This window comes from Taudactylus pleione, unplaced genomic scaffold, assembly GCF_031769625.1.
Source record: "Taudactylus pleione unplaced genomic scaffold, aTauple2 ptg001279l, whole genome shotgun sequence".
Taxonomy (NCBI): Eukaryota; Metazoa; Chordata; class Amphibia; order Anura; family Myobatrachidae; genus Taudactylus; species Taudactylus pleione.
The window spans coordinates 254,410-267,914 of NW_028285679.1; the positions used below are offsets into that span (position 1 = coordinate 254,410).

General features: G+C 46.3%; 1 pseudogene; it reads left to right on the forward strand.

Annotated features, from left to right (window-relative positions):
- The first annotated feature begins 219 nt into the window (after positions 1-219).
- Positions 220-13,505, forward strand: part of LOC148443402 (interferon-induced GTP-binding protein Mx1-like) — a 51,470-nt pseudogene continuing 38,184 nt past the window's right edge.

Genomic DNA, 13,505 nt, shown 5'->3' on the forward strand with positions numbered 1-13,505 from the left:
CAAAGGGAGGTCTATGGTAGCGGGAGTGTGGTAGTGCAAACGCAGGCGCGTCTGTGCGTTTAAACGCCATTTCAGGGGAGTACATAATTAAGATGCATCGTCAGCATACACGTCACATGGCTAAAATAAGCACAGCAGCACTCGCAGTGCTTGCGGTACGGAATCCGTACGGGTCCGATGTCAACCGATGTTACCGATTGTTTAATACACTTCCTAGAGATGACGTATGTCACTAAGGGCAAGTGGGCATCTTATGTCAGGCTAGTAGGTGTCTAATTTCATTCCGCGATCGCACGGCAAAACATAGTGGGCGTGTTAATGTCTTGCTTGCGATAGCGGGATTTGCATACTTTGAATGTGGACGGGTGCGTCTGAATTGGACACACAGTACCATCCACTAAAAAAAGAGAGATATGATTCTATGAACATAGCGACAATAGCCCCAGTATTATACTCTCACATCCTGATCATTACACCCAAAACACGGAGGCTCTAAAAAAAAATTATCACCTGCTTGTATAACCCTGTTACCTATAGATAGAACCCTGCCTGCATATATAACCCTGCTACCTATAGATAGAACCCTGCCTGCATGTATAACCCTGCTACCTATAGATAGAACCCTGCCTGCATGTATAACCCTGCTACCTATAGATAGAACCCTGCCTGCATGTATAACCCTGCTACCTATAGATAGAACCCTGCCTGCATGTATAACCCTGCTACCTATAGATAGAACCCTGCCTGCATGTATAACCCTGCTACCTATAGATAGAACCCTGCCTGCATGTATAACCCTGCTACCTATAGATAGAACCCTGCCTGCATGTATAGCCCTGCTACCTATAGATAGAACCCTGCCTGCATGTATAACCCTGCTACCTATAGATAGAACCCTGCTACCTATAGATAGAACCCTGCCGGCATGTATAACCCTGCTACCTATAGATAGAACCCTGCCTGCATGTATAACCCTGCTACCTATAGATAGAACCCTGCCTGCTTGTATAACCCTACCTATAGATAGAACCCTGCCGGCATATATAACCCTGCTACCTATAGATAGAACCCTGCCTGCTTGTATAACCCTGTTACCTATAGATAGAACCCTGCCTGCATATATAACCCTGCTACCTATAGATAGAACCCTGCCTGCTTGTATAACCCTGTTACCTATAGATAGAACCCTGCCGGCATATATAACCCTGCTACCTATAGATAGAACCCTGCCTGCATATATAACCCTGCTACCTATAGATACCCTGCCTGCATGTATAACCCTGTTACCTATAGATATATACCCTGCCTGCATGTATAACCCTGTTACCTATAGATAGAACCCTGCCTGCATGTATAACCCTGTTACCTATAGATAGAACCCTGCCTGCATGTATAACCCTGCTACCTATAGATAGAACCCTGCCTGCATGTATAACCCTGCTACCTATAGATAGATACCCTGCCTGCATGTATAACCCTGCTACCTATAGATAGAACCCTGCCTGCATGTATAACCCTGCTACCTATAGATAGAACCCTGCCTGCATGTATAACCCTGCTACCTATAGATAGAACCCTACCTGCATGTATAACCCTGCTACCTATAGATAGAACCCTGCTTGCATGTATAACCCTGCTACCTATAGATAGAACCCTGCCTGCATATATAACCCTGCTACCTATAGATAGAACCCTGCCTGCATATATAATCCTGCTACCTATAGATAGAACCCTGCCTGCTTGTATAACCCTGTTACCTATAGATAGAACCCTGCCGGCATATATAACCCTGCTAGCTATAGATAGAACCCTGCCTGCATGTATAACCCTGCTACCTATAGATAGAACCTTGCCGGCATATATAACCCTGCTACCTATAGATAGAACCCTGCCTGCTTGTACAACCCTGTTACCTATAGATAGAACCCTGCCTGCATATATAACCCTGCTACCTATAGATAGAACCCTGCCTGCTTGTATAACCCTGTTACCTATAGGTAGAACCCTGCCAGCATATATAACCCTGCTACCTAGAGATAGAACCCTGCCTGCATGTATAACCCTGCTACCTATAGATAGAACCCTGCCGGCATGTATAACCCTGCTACCTATAGATAGAACCCTGCCGGCATGTATAACCCTGCTACCTATAGATAGAACCCTGCCTGCATGTATAACCCTGCTACCTATAGATAGAACCCTGCCTGCTTGTATAACCCTGTTACCTATAGATAGAACCCTGCCGGCATATATAACCCTGCTACCTATAGATAGAACCCTGCCTGCTTGTATAACCCTGTTACCTATAGATAGAACCCTGCCTGCATATATAACCCTGCTACCTATAGATAGAACCCTGCCTGCTTGTATAACCCTGTTACCTATAGATAGAACCCTGCCGGCATATATAACCCTGCTACCTATAGATAGAACCCTGCCTGCATATATAACCCTGCTACCTATAGATACCCTGCCTGCATGTATAACCCTGTTACCTATAGATATATACCCTGCCTGCATGTATAACCCTGTTACCTATAGATAGAACCCTGCCTGCATGTATAACCCTGCTACCTATAGATAGATACCCTGCCTGCATGTATAACCCTGCTACCTATAGATAGAACCCTGCCTGCATGTATAACCCTGCTACCTATAGATAGAACCCTGCCTGCATGTATAACCCTGTTACCTATAGATAGAACCCTGCCGGCATATATAACCCTGCTACCTATAGATAGAACCCTGCCTGCATATATAACCCTGCTACCTATAGATACCCTGCCTGCATGTATAACCCTGTTACCTATAGATAGAACCCTGCCTGCATGTATAACCCAGTTACCTATAGATAGAACCCTGCCTGCATGTATAACCCTGCTACCTATAGATAGATACCCTGCCTGCATGTATAACCCTGCTACCTATAGATAGAACCCTGCCTGCATGTATAACCCTGCTACCTATAGATAGAACCCTGCCTGCATGTATAACCCTGCAACCTATAGATAGAACCCTACCTGCATGTATAACCCTGCTACCTATAGATAGAACCCTGCTACCTATAGATAGAACCCTGCCTGCATGTATAACCCTGCTACCTATAGATAGAACCCTGCCTGCATATATAACCCTGCTACCTATAGATAGAACCCTGCCTGCATGTATAACCCTGCTACCTATAGATAGAACCCTGCCTGCTTGTATAACCCTGTTACTTATAGATAGAACCATGCCTGCATATATAACCCTGCTACCTAGAAATAGAACCCTGCCTGCATGTATAACCCTGCTACCTATAGATAGAACCCTACCTGCATGTATAACCCTGCTACCTATAGATAGAACCCTGCTACCTATAGATAGAACCCTGCCTGCATGTATAACCCTGCTACCTATAGATAGAACCCTGCCTGCATATATAACCCTGTTACTTATAGATAGAACCATGCCTGCATATATAACCCTGCTACCTAGAAATAGAACCCTGCCTGCATGTATAACCCTGCTACCTATACATAGAACCCTGCCTGCATGTATAACCCTGCTACCTATAGATAGAACCCTGCCTGCTTGTATAACCCTGTTACCTATAGATAGAACCCTGCCTGCATATATAACCCTGCTACCTATAGATAGAACCCTGCCTGCTTGTATAACCCTGTTACCTATAGGTAGAACCCTGCCGGCATATATAACCCTGCTACCTATAGATAGATCCCTGCCTGCTTGTATAACCCTGTTACCTATAGATAGAACCCTGCCTGCTTGTATAACCCTGTTACTTATAGATAGAACCCTGCCTGCATATATAACCCTGCTACCTAGAGATAGAACCCTGCCTGCATATATAACCCTGCTACCTATAGATAGAACCCTGCCTGCATGTATAACCCTGCTACCTATAGATAGAACCCTGCCTGCATGTATAACCCTGCTACCTATAGATAGAACCCTGCCTGCATGTATAACCCTGCTACCTATAGATAGAACCCTGCCTGCTTGTATAACCCTGTTACCTATAGATAGAACCCTGCCGGCATATATATATACCTGCTACCTATAGATAGAACCCTGCCTGCTTGTATAACCCTGTTACCTATAGATAGAACCCTGCCGGCATATATAACCCTGCTACCTATAGATAGAACCCTGCCTGCATGTATAACCCTGCTACCTATAGATAGAACCCTGCCTGCATGTATAACCCTGCTACCTATAGATAGAACCCTGCCGGCATATATAACCCTGCTACCTATAGATAGAACCCTGCCTGCTTGTATAACCCTGTTACCTATAGATAGAACCCTGCCTGCATATATAACCCTGCTACCTATAGATAGAACCCTGCCTGCTTGTATAACCCTGTTACCTATAGATAGAACCCTGCCGGCATATATAACCCTGCTACCTATAGATAGAACCCTGCTTGCATATATAACCCTGCTACCTATAGATACTCTGCCTGCATGTATAACCCTTTTACCTATAGATAGAACCCTGCCTGCATGTATAACCCTGTTACCTATAGATAGAACCCTGCCTGCATGTATAACCCTGCTACCTATAGATAGAACCCTGCCTGCATGTATAACCCTGTTACCTATAGATAGAACCCTGCCGTCATATATATCCCTGCTACCTATAGATAGAACCCTGACGGCATATATAACCCTGCTACCTATAGATAGAACCCTGCCTGCATGTATAACCCTGTTACCTATAGATAGAACCCTGCCTGCTTGTATAACCCTGTTACCTATAGATAGAACCCTGCCTGCATGTATAACCCTGCTACCTATAGATAGAACCCTGCCTGCATGTATAACCCTGTTACCTATAGATAGAACCCTGCCTGCATGTATAACCCTGTTACCTATAGATAGAACCCTGCCGGCATATATATCCCTGCTACCTATAGATACCCTGCCTAGCTAATGTGATCATAGGATCCGGTTTATTATTCATGATCACAATAACAGCATAACATTCCACAACTACAGTGATAAGATCCATATATAACCAAGAGGGAAGTAGCTCAGTGAATGAGGGATTAGCATTTGTGACCCTCCCAAGCAAGAGCAGAACAACCGGGCTCTGATTTACACAGACTACACAGCGTGTGCGTCACATACATCTGATGTCGCTGGAAACTCCTTATCAGTGCTATAAATTATAAGTACCTGAGCAGTACAGATCTCTGTGGCTATAGGAAAAGACCTTTCATTTAATTAACACTGTGCTGACCAAAACTTAAGGACGAGTATTGACAGAGGATATCACTGACAATATCTATTAAAGGAATGACAAGAGAAGTCTATTTTAAGTGTGAATGTGGAGTAACAGGGTGTCGCATAATAATTAATTTATAATAACAGATACTCCTGGTTCTATTGGTATAAGAATGTCAGTTTTGGGGAGATATCTTGCAAAATGTGTTTAATAAATTTGCCCCGAAGGGAGATTAATAAAGTAGAGAAGTATGTGTTACCCACGTGGCTTGTACTAGAACTGAAACACATGCGACAATCACAGACCCATCTTGCCAACCAAAGAGGGGTCCTCTTCAAAGCCCCCAATCCCGTTACACCATTAGTCATGACCCCATGGTGGTACCTCCAGTTACCCAGTGTGTGACCTGCACTCATGCCACTACATGGCCATTACATGGATAGTTCCTTCCTTTAGGGGTGTTGCACCCAGTCATTTACCTAATGTTGCTTTACCTATTTCTCATTTGCAGCTCAGGACGCGATGGCTGGTACAGGTTTTGGGATCAGTTCTGATCTTATAAGCCTTGAGGTGATCTCTTCCGAGGTTCCCGACCTGACGCTCATTGATCTCCCTGGGATTGCAAGAGTGGCAGTTGGTGACCAGCCAAAGGACATTGGAGACCAGGTGAGATGTGAGACCTTTAGTGAATTAGCTGCCACTGGGCCTGATTCAGGGATGGAAGCGGAACACATCGCAGCTGCTTCTTTGGCTGCAGTAGCGATGTGTAAGAATGCTAACGCTGCAAGAGGCGCCTGAAGGGAAAAAAAGCACCCATCGGGTTTACATACATCTCTAAATCAGGCCCCTGACTGCACTCTGTCTAACACTTGGCTACTATATTACTTGTTTAAATGACTGTTCTAAGGGTTGTACGACTTCTGCAGTCACCAGTCTTATAGTTGTGTCAAATAATTAAATCCCTGTTTGCAGAAAGTAATTCCTAAGGGCTCTATTTACTACAATCCGCATATTGAATGCGGATTGTAGTGTGATATTACCGAGTGAATTCGCATTGCGAATTCAGGCAATATCACAGGGATTTACTATAAATCCCTTGCAGGGACAGAGCTTGCGATAAAGCTCTGTCCCTGCGGATCCCATCCGCACTCTAGTCGCGGTATTTTCGGAAAAAACACAGCGACTAAGAGCCCGCGCATGCGCCGACCGACCGCCGCTATTACCCCCCACCGACGCTAAGCCTCGTCCCCGGTGCTAAGCCCCGCCCCCCGCGACCGCGGACCCCCGCGACCCCCCCTCCCTTCATTACACTTACCTGCATCCTCCTGGCCTCCGGTGGTCTTCTCCAGGCTTCCCGATCAGGTGATCTCCCATACTGCACTGGGGCCCGATCACCTGATGACCGGGCCGCAGTGCACTATGGGAAACCAAATGACCGGAGAAGGAGCCATCACCGGAGGTCCGATCACCGGTCCCTGGATTCAGGTAAGTAAAAAAAAAAATGTTTAATTTTTTTTTCTTTTTTTTACAGTAATCAGCTTGCGGTCTACTTAGACCACATAGCTGATTACTGGTACCGGCTCCCGCCTCTGCTCTCCCCGTTAGAGCAGAGTGGGAGCCCGGTAACTGGGGGAGACCCTGGATAACGCCACCTCCAGGTGGCGTTATTATCACAGGGCTTCCCCCGGTATTTTTTTACAATTTATTTTTAGTAACTTAGGTCGGATCACATTTCCCATTACAATTATGGGAAATGCGATCTGCTTTACTAAAAATAAGTGATACTGGGGGTTGGAGTAGAATTTTACTAATTCTACTCCAATTGCCCTGTAATAACTACAGGTGAAGCTAAAATTATGTGAAAAGGGTGTGAAAACACCCTTTTTCACTTTATTTTAGTAAAAATAATGTTAATAAATAGAGCCCTAAATCACAGAGGACGCATCTGTTCATTTTTAATGTGCACAGATGGTATAAAGTTGAAAACAAAACTGATGAGCAGGGGTCTATTAAGTGAGGAGGGGGCCAGTGTTGAGTCGCTGTCCAGGCCCCCTCCTCTCTAGCTGGCGGCACAAGCATGGGATTGTGCCAGAGTCTACTGCCCATACTTAGGTCTCTGGGAAGATGGCTACTGCACCATTTTCCCGGAGACCAGCGCAAAACACATGCGCAGATGGGTTGCCGCCACGGAGAGTTATACAGAACATGGGTGTGCGGCATCGGCCCATGTACACCATGCACCCGTTATAGATGCGCCACAGTGATCAAGGGCCTGTTTGTTACCGCCGGGATCGTGAGTGCCGGCAACCCGTACACATCCCGTGTCAATCAGCCTCTCCCTCTGTGTCAATCAGCCTCCCCCTCCCTCTCTCCAGGGAAGAAAGCAGCCTCCATATGTTTCTATATATGGGAATGAGGTGAGAGGTGATATAAGCGTATGGTGGCTGAGCACAATTCCTTTTGAATGCCGTGAGTAGACGTTTCCCACCTGCCTGCCCCTTCCTTGACGGTTTTCTATGTGTGGAGTGAATTTATTCATGGGTGGAACAGCATCATCATCAACTAAACATGGGCAGAGTGATTCACTCTACTGGGTTGAGCCACATGGCTCAGCTCAGTGGAGTGTCTCGAGAAAGTGTCTCGGGAAATGACTCTTTGACTGAGCATTGGCCGGGTGAGTCGCTGATAGCTCCGCCCCTCCCAGCCCCGCACTGCTGCTGACGGATTAATCTGCACTGACTCTCCCGAGTCATCGCACTCACCGGGACCCAGCTCTAGCGGCGCGACTCTGAGTGAGTCACAGCTCCGCCCCCCCACAGCCCTGCACTGCTGACTCCCGACTCGAGTCAGTGAAGGCAGGCACACTGGCAGGATCACATGAATGATGACTCTCCCGGGTCCCGACTCCTGGAGCTGCCGCAGACTACAGTAATAACACACATTTACACACTGTAACCTCTGGCTCCCTCTGACTATGTAACTGTGGGAGGCTAGAGAGGTGGGTGGGTGTCTCGACTCCCCAACTTTTGAGTGACTCAAATCGTTCGAACATCTAAATGATTGGAGTCACTGTGTGGAGACACTCACTCACTAGCCATCTCTATCAGCAACAGCAGCAGATACACAGCGAGTGGGAGATATACAGTACTTGGGCTGCACCACGTGTCATGTGATGACTGGATAGCGCAGCTGACGGGGGAATGTTTTTGTCGCCACCTTATTTTGAGATTTCAATTTCCAATTAATTTTTAATAAATTGTGACAAATGTTTTCGCCAAACACAAGTCTCCGTGTCTTTATGTCTTATTTATGTATCATGTAAGATTTAGGGGCATATTTATCAAGGTCATTTTTTAAATTAATCTCCCCAAAATAGGCATTTTCGGGGGGGTATCCCACAAATATTGAGCATCCCCTGGATGTATGAAGGGGGTTCTGCTATATACATCCAGGAGATATCGGCTGTGTATATAACAATGCCGGGATTCTGCACTTTACCTGTATTATGTTATGTTTACAGATTAAAAGGCTCATCACAGAGTACATTGGGAAGCAGGAGACCATCTGCCTGGTTGTGGTCCCCTGTAATGTTGACATCGCTACAACGGAAGCTCTGGAGATGGCTCGTCTGGTGGATCCTGGCGGAGAGAGAACTGTGGGTGAGTTCAAAGGTCATCTTATAAAGGGGCTCACGTAAGAGTAAGACGTAAATGTGTCATTTGTCTAAAATAAGTGTTATCTAACTGTGCAGGTGTATAAAATAAAGTATGTATACGCCCGTATACATATTTGGGCTCATCTTACACTCGGAGATGGGAACTGTGGAGGACAGGGGGTGTGAAAGTGTTGGTCAACAACAAGGGTCAACAAGAAGGTGGGAGGGGTGTAAAATGTACACAGGACAGGCAGAAGGATGATTAACGCCCACCAGTTGGAAACATGTTCAGCTTTTGGATAGTGTATGTGATTGTGTTTCCTACCGTGTTCCCTGTAGCCCAATACTCCTGAACATACAGCCGGCATATATCTGTGTGATACGTGCAGGCTACATGTGTGGTTTTTTATTAAAAAGAAAGACACACTGCTCAGGAGGGGATCTATTTTAAACCTCCATTTTTAACCGATTTTGCTTAGATTACACCCATACAGAGCCGGCCCTAGCCCATTTGGTGCCCTAGGCAAAATTTTTACTGTTGCCCCCTAACAACTACCCATACGGAACTGAACAGCCCTACAGGAAAAAAAACAGGTGGCCCTCCTTATGGCCATGGGCCTAGTGCACGCCTACTTTATTCAATAGTGACCTGGGCCTAGTACCCAGATCACTTACACCTAATAGGGTATAATTTCCTCTAGGGCCTAATGCCCCCTATGTAGCCCGGGCCTTGCACCCGCCTATACGCCCACCGGCCTATAGCCCGACAATGCCCCCACGAGCCTAGTGCCCGACAACCGTGGTGGTCTAGGGAGGGGGTATATGGTAGACCTCATGGAGGGCCTACCTGCTCTGTTGGAAGAGGCTGCAGGGGGGAGCTTCGTTGGCTCTTTTACTTTCCACCCCACGCAGTCCTCTCCGCTGTCTTCCTTCTTGATCGCGGCGTCTTCTGGCCTCTTCCTCCTATTGGCTGCTGGCCCGCGAGCTGGGTTTGGCTCATGGCCAGAGCCAAACACCCGCCATGGCCGACGCTGTACCAAGGCTACCGGGTGACGGGCTATAGTAAGCCCGCACCCGGAGCCAAGTCCTGCCCGACAATTGACCGGCGCCAAGTCCTACCCGCCGCCTATGCTTCCCCGGTGCTGGGAGCAGAAATAGCATCCCAGCGCCGGACACTGATGTGTCCCGTAGGGAACACATCTCCTCTTGCTGTGCCGATGCTGGGATCAGCAACTTGATCCCAGCACGGCTTTCCACACGGCAGCGGCAGCAGCAGGGCAGGGGGAGGGGCATGCAGCAGGGGGGGCGGGGACTGCGGCAGAGCCCTAGAATGCCCCTAAGCATTCCAGTTGCCCCTAGGCATTTGCTTATTATGCCTATGCCTAGGGCCGGCTCTGCACCCGTAATTATAATAACGATTTGTGGTAAATTCCCATGTCGTATTCCTGTCTATGGAAAGTACTGCCGTGTTTAGACGATGGTGTTTTATTTTCTATTTGTGTTTACATGTGCATTTTAACGTTGGGTTCGTCCCGTGTTCCCCTCCGAAAATACGGAAAACACTCCCGTGTTTGCCATAGTAAATCTCTGTGTTTGAAAGAATAGCAAAATACGCGATTTTGGAAAGGGATCTAGGAGTCACTATTTCAGGTGACTTCATACTTGCCGACTATCTGGCTGCCCCTTCCGGGAGGGAGCAGCCAGATCAGCTTGAATGGGGGGGCGTGGCCAGCAAACGGGGGCGGGGGAGGCCAGACGACAAGAGTTTGCGGGCGGGGGCGGAGCCAAGCTGTGCCATTGCATTCGTCCCAACGCCGATGTAGTTGCCCATTGCAGACATCGTCTGCAATTAAATTGACCCCTTTCATTTTTATAGGTAAAAACAACAGTTGTTTATATTTAATTTGTATCTGGTTTTCGTGTTGGTATGTAATAATATTTTATATTCAGAGTGTGACTTACGCATTTATTAATAACTTTCCAGGCTCTATTATCTTTTGTGTATATGACCTGTCATTACATTACTATATTCTGTACACATAGAGTAATGCTGCTTCTGCACTTCTTACTAACACCAAACCACTTGTCTATGCTGTAACTATTGTGGGGTGTAAGTATACACACTTGTTACTGCAGATGTGCGTGGATCCCCGTATTTTTTAAGAGGTCGCCCACCAATGATCCCAGGTGTTTCAGGATACGGCCACGCCCCCTGAAGCATATAAGGTGACATTTTCATGCCTGGCAACACTCCTCAGTAATGGGCCCTAACAGAGATCCCAGGGGCCCTGCCTACAGGCACCTACTGTATAACGTGAAGGCTAGCTGATGTATACTCCGAAGCACTGGGAGAGCACATTCATATAAGGCTGATAATAGGTGCATTGCAGTTACAGGAGTTTACACTTGCTCTAAGGCACCTGGCACAGGGATTTCCTCAGCGATCTCTTTATCCTCATTATTCAATTTAGTCCCTTGTTTCCCGTTGCAGGATTTCTGACTAAACCTGACTTAATTGACAAGGGCACAGAGGAGACGATTGTCAATGTACTAAATAATAACGCTGTCCGCCTAAAGAAAGGCTACATGATTGTGAGGTGCCGAGGCCAGCAGGAGATCCAGGACAGGATCTCGCTGAAGGAGGCCATTGAGAAGGAGAAGACTTTCTTTGAAGAGCACAAATATTTCTCGTGAGTGTTTCTTTATTATTTCTCTGGGGTTTTTCTTGCTCTCAGTAAGGATCATTAGGAGAAAACAGGGGAAAACAGTGTTTTATCCTCATTTATTCATTAAATTATTAATGAGAATGAGGGTGAGCGGGCTTAGGGGCCCATTCATCAAAACATCATTATCACTTGTGATATTTATGGTATGAACTCGCTGCGAGTACAAACACCATTTAGGAGGCATTCATCATGCCTCCTGCCCTAAACTATCACTTCTGAAATACTGCTGTTACTACAAAGTCAGTCTTTTGGAAGTGAGAGACTTTTCTCCTGCTCCGCCGGTCTTCCTTCAGTTTTCGCTGCCTGTCTTCAAGCTGTGCATGTGCGGCTTGAAGACAGACTGAGAAGAGACTAGCAGCAGCATGCGAAAAGAGAACCTCCTTCCCTTCCACTGCCTATCTGCCCGTATGCCCGCCCGCTCACCAATTCTGATGGTGTCTGTGTCCAGCCCAAACCCCCCTCATCCTCCGCAGAGCTACAGCTGTCAGCATGGCCGAAATCTGTGCCCCCCTCCACTGAGACATGCAGCCCCCCACCACTGCTGTGCCCTCTCCCTTGGCCCCGGCTCACAGGAGGACTGCTCTGCGAGGCGGGAGGGAGCTGCTACAGGTAAGAGGACACAGCAGGGAGGGAAATCTGCTCAGTCAGGTACTGTACGCCATCTGAGAATGGCGTACAGTATCTGTCAAGTTCTGAAAAATAGCTTTTTCGGAACTTGATGAATTACATAATGTACACATCCCCATACTATAGTATGGGGAATTTGGAAATTATCGGGGGACAATTGTGAACAGGAGATATCAGTGATATCTTCTGCGTTACATGTATGATGAATAACCCTGACACTTAATTTATACAAAAGTAGGTGAAAATCTTTTGTATAAATGTAGTGATAATAAATAGACCCCATACAATCCATTTTTATTTCATGTGTCACTATTGTGTATTAGATAGTTTTTATTATTTTGCTTTAATACAGTACCTACCTATAATTTGGCAAATGTCCCCCTAAGGGCCCTAATAGCTCAATTCACTAAAGAAACACAATAATTGAGTGATCCAAAAGCGTTGTCTATGGTAGAATAATAGACAGAGCTTTTGGACCATTTAATGGATATTTTATATTGGCAAAGGACTGGTGCTCCTGAGTGCTTTGGGCAAAACTGTGGTTTACCGGGCACAATGAAGCAACAAACATTGTAAGAATATAGCGCCTTTTAAATGTATTGCTTTTCAATGTAATAGTGGCCTCTTTTGATCTAATATGATTAAGAAATAAAACATAATAGTACAACATCTAAGACATGGCTGTATCCGTCTTACTGTCTATAACCCACATATAGGGGCATATTCAACCTAGAGAGATATTGGATCACGATATGCGGCTGCACGCGACGCTGATATTTATGAAAGCTTCATTTTATTACCCACCCCCAAGGGGCTGCGATGTAAAATAAGCAATGTTGAGGGGCTGATTTGCCGATGCTCAGAAGAGTAGAGCAGGGGACCCTGGAGCTGATAGACAAGCATCACAGGGCCCCCCAAAATAATTTTGTAAGCGTTCTGGTGAGTGAGGTCCCATACTGGCGATTGAGTGTTACTCTGTGAGCCCAGTTGAACATACACAGTGGGAGAGGTGTATGTGAGAATGCACTGTGTACCCGGGGTTCGAGTCTACTCCCCTCACCGTCGGAAAGAGAGGAGGGGGAACACATGGAGACTACACATGGGCCCCCCCTTCTCATAAGCCATCCTTGCACCCAATGCACCTATGTTGGATATACTCCAAGCTCGCACAGCAAAAGAATAAAGAATTGGAGGTTCTTTCATTGCATTATAATTGAGACACATTGCTAAATGTATCAAATAAAAGACATCAGATATTGCAATAA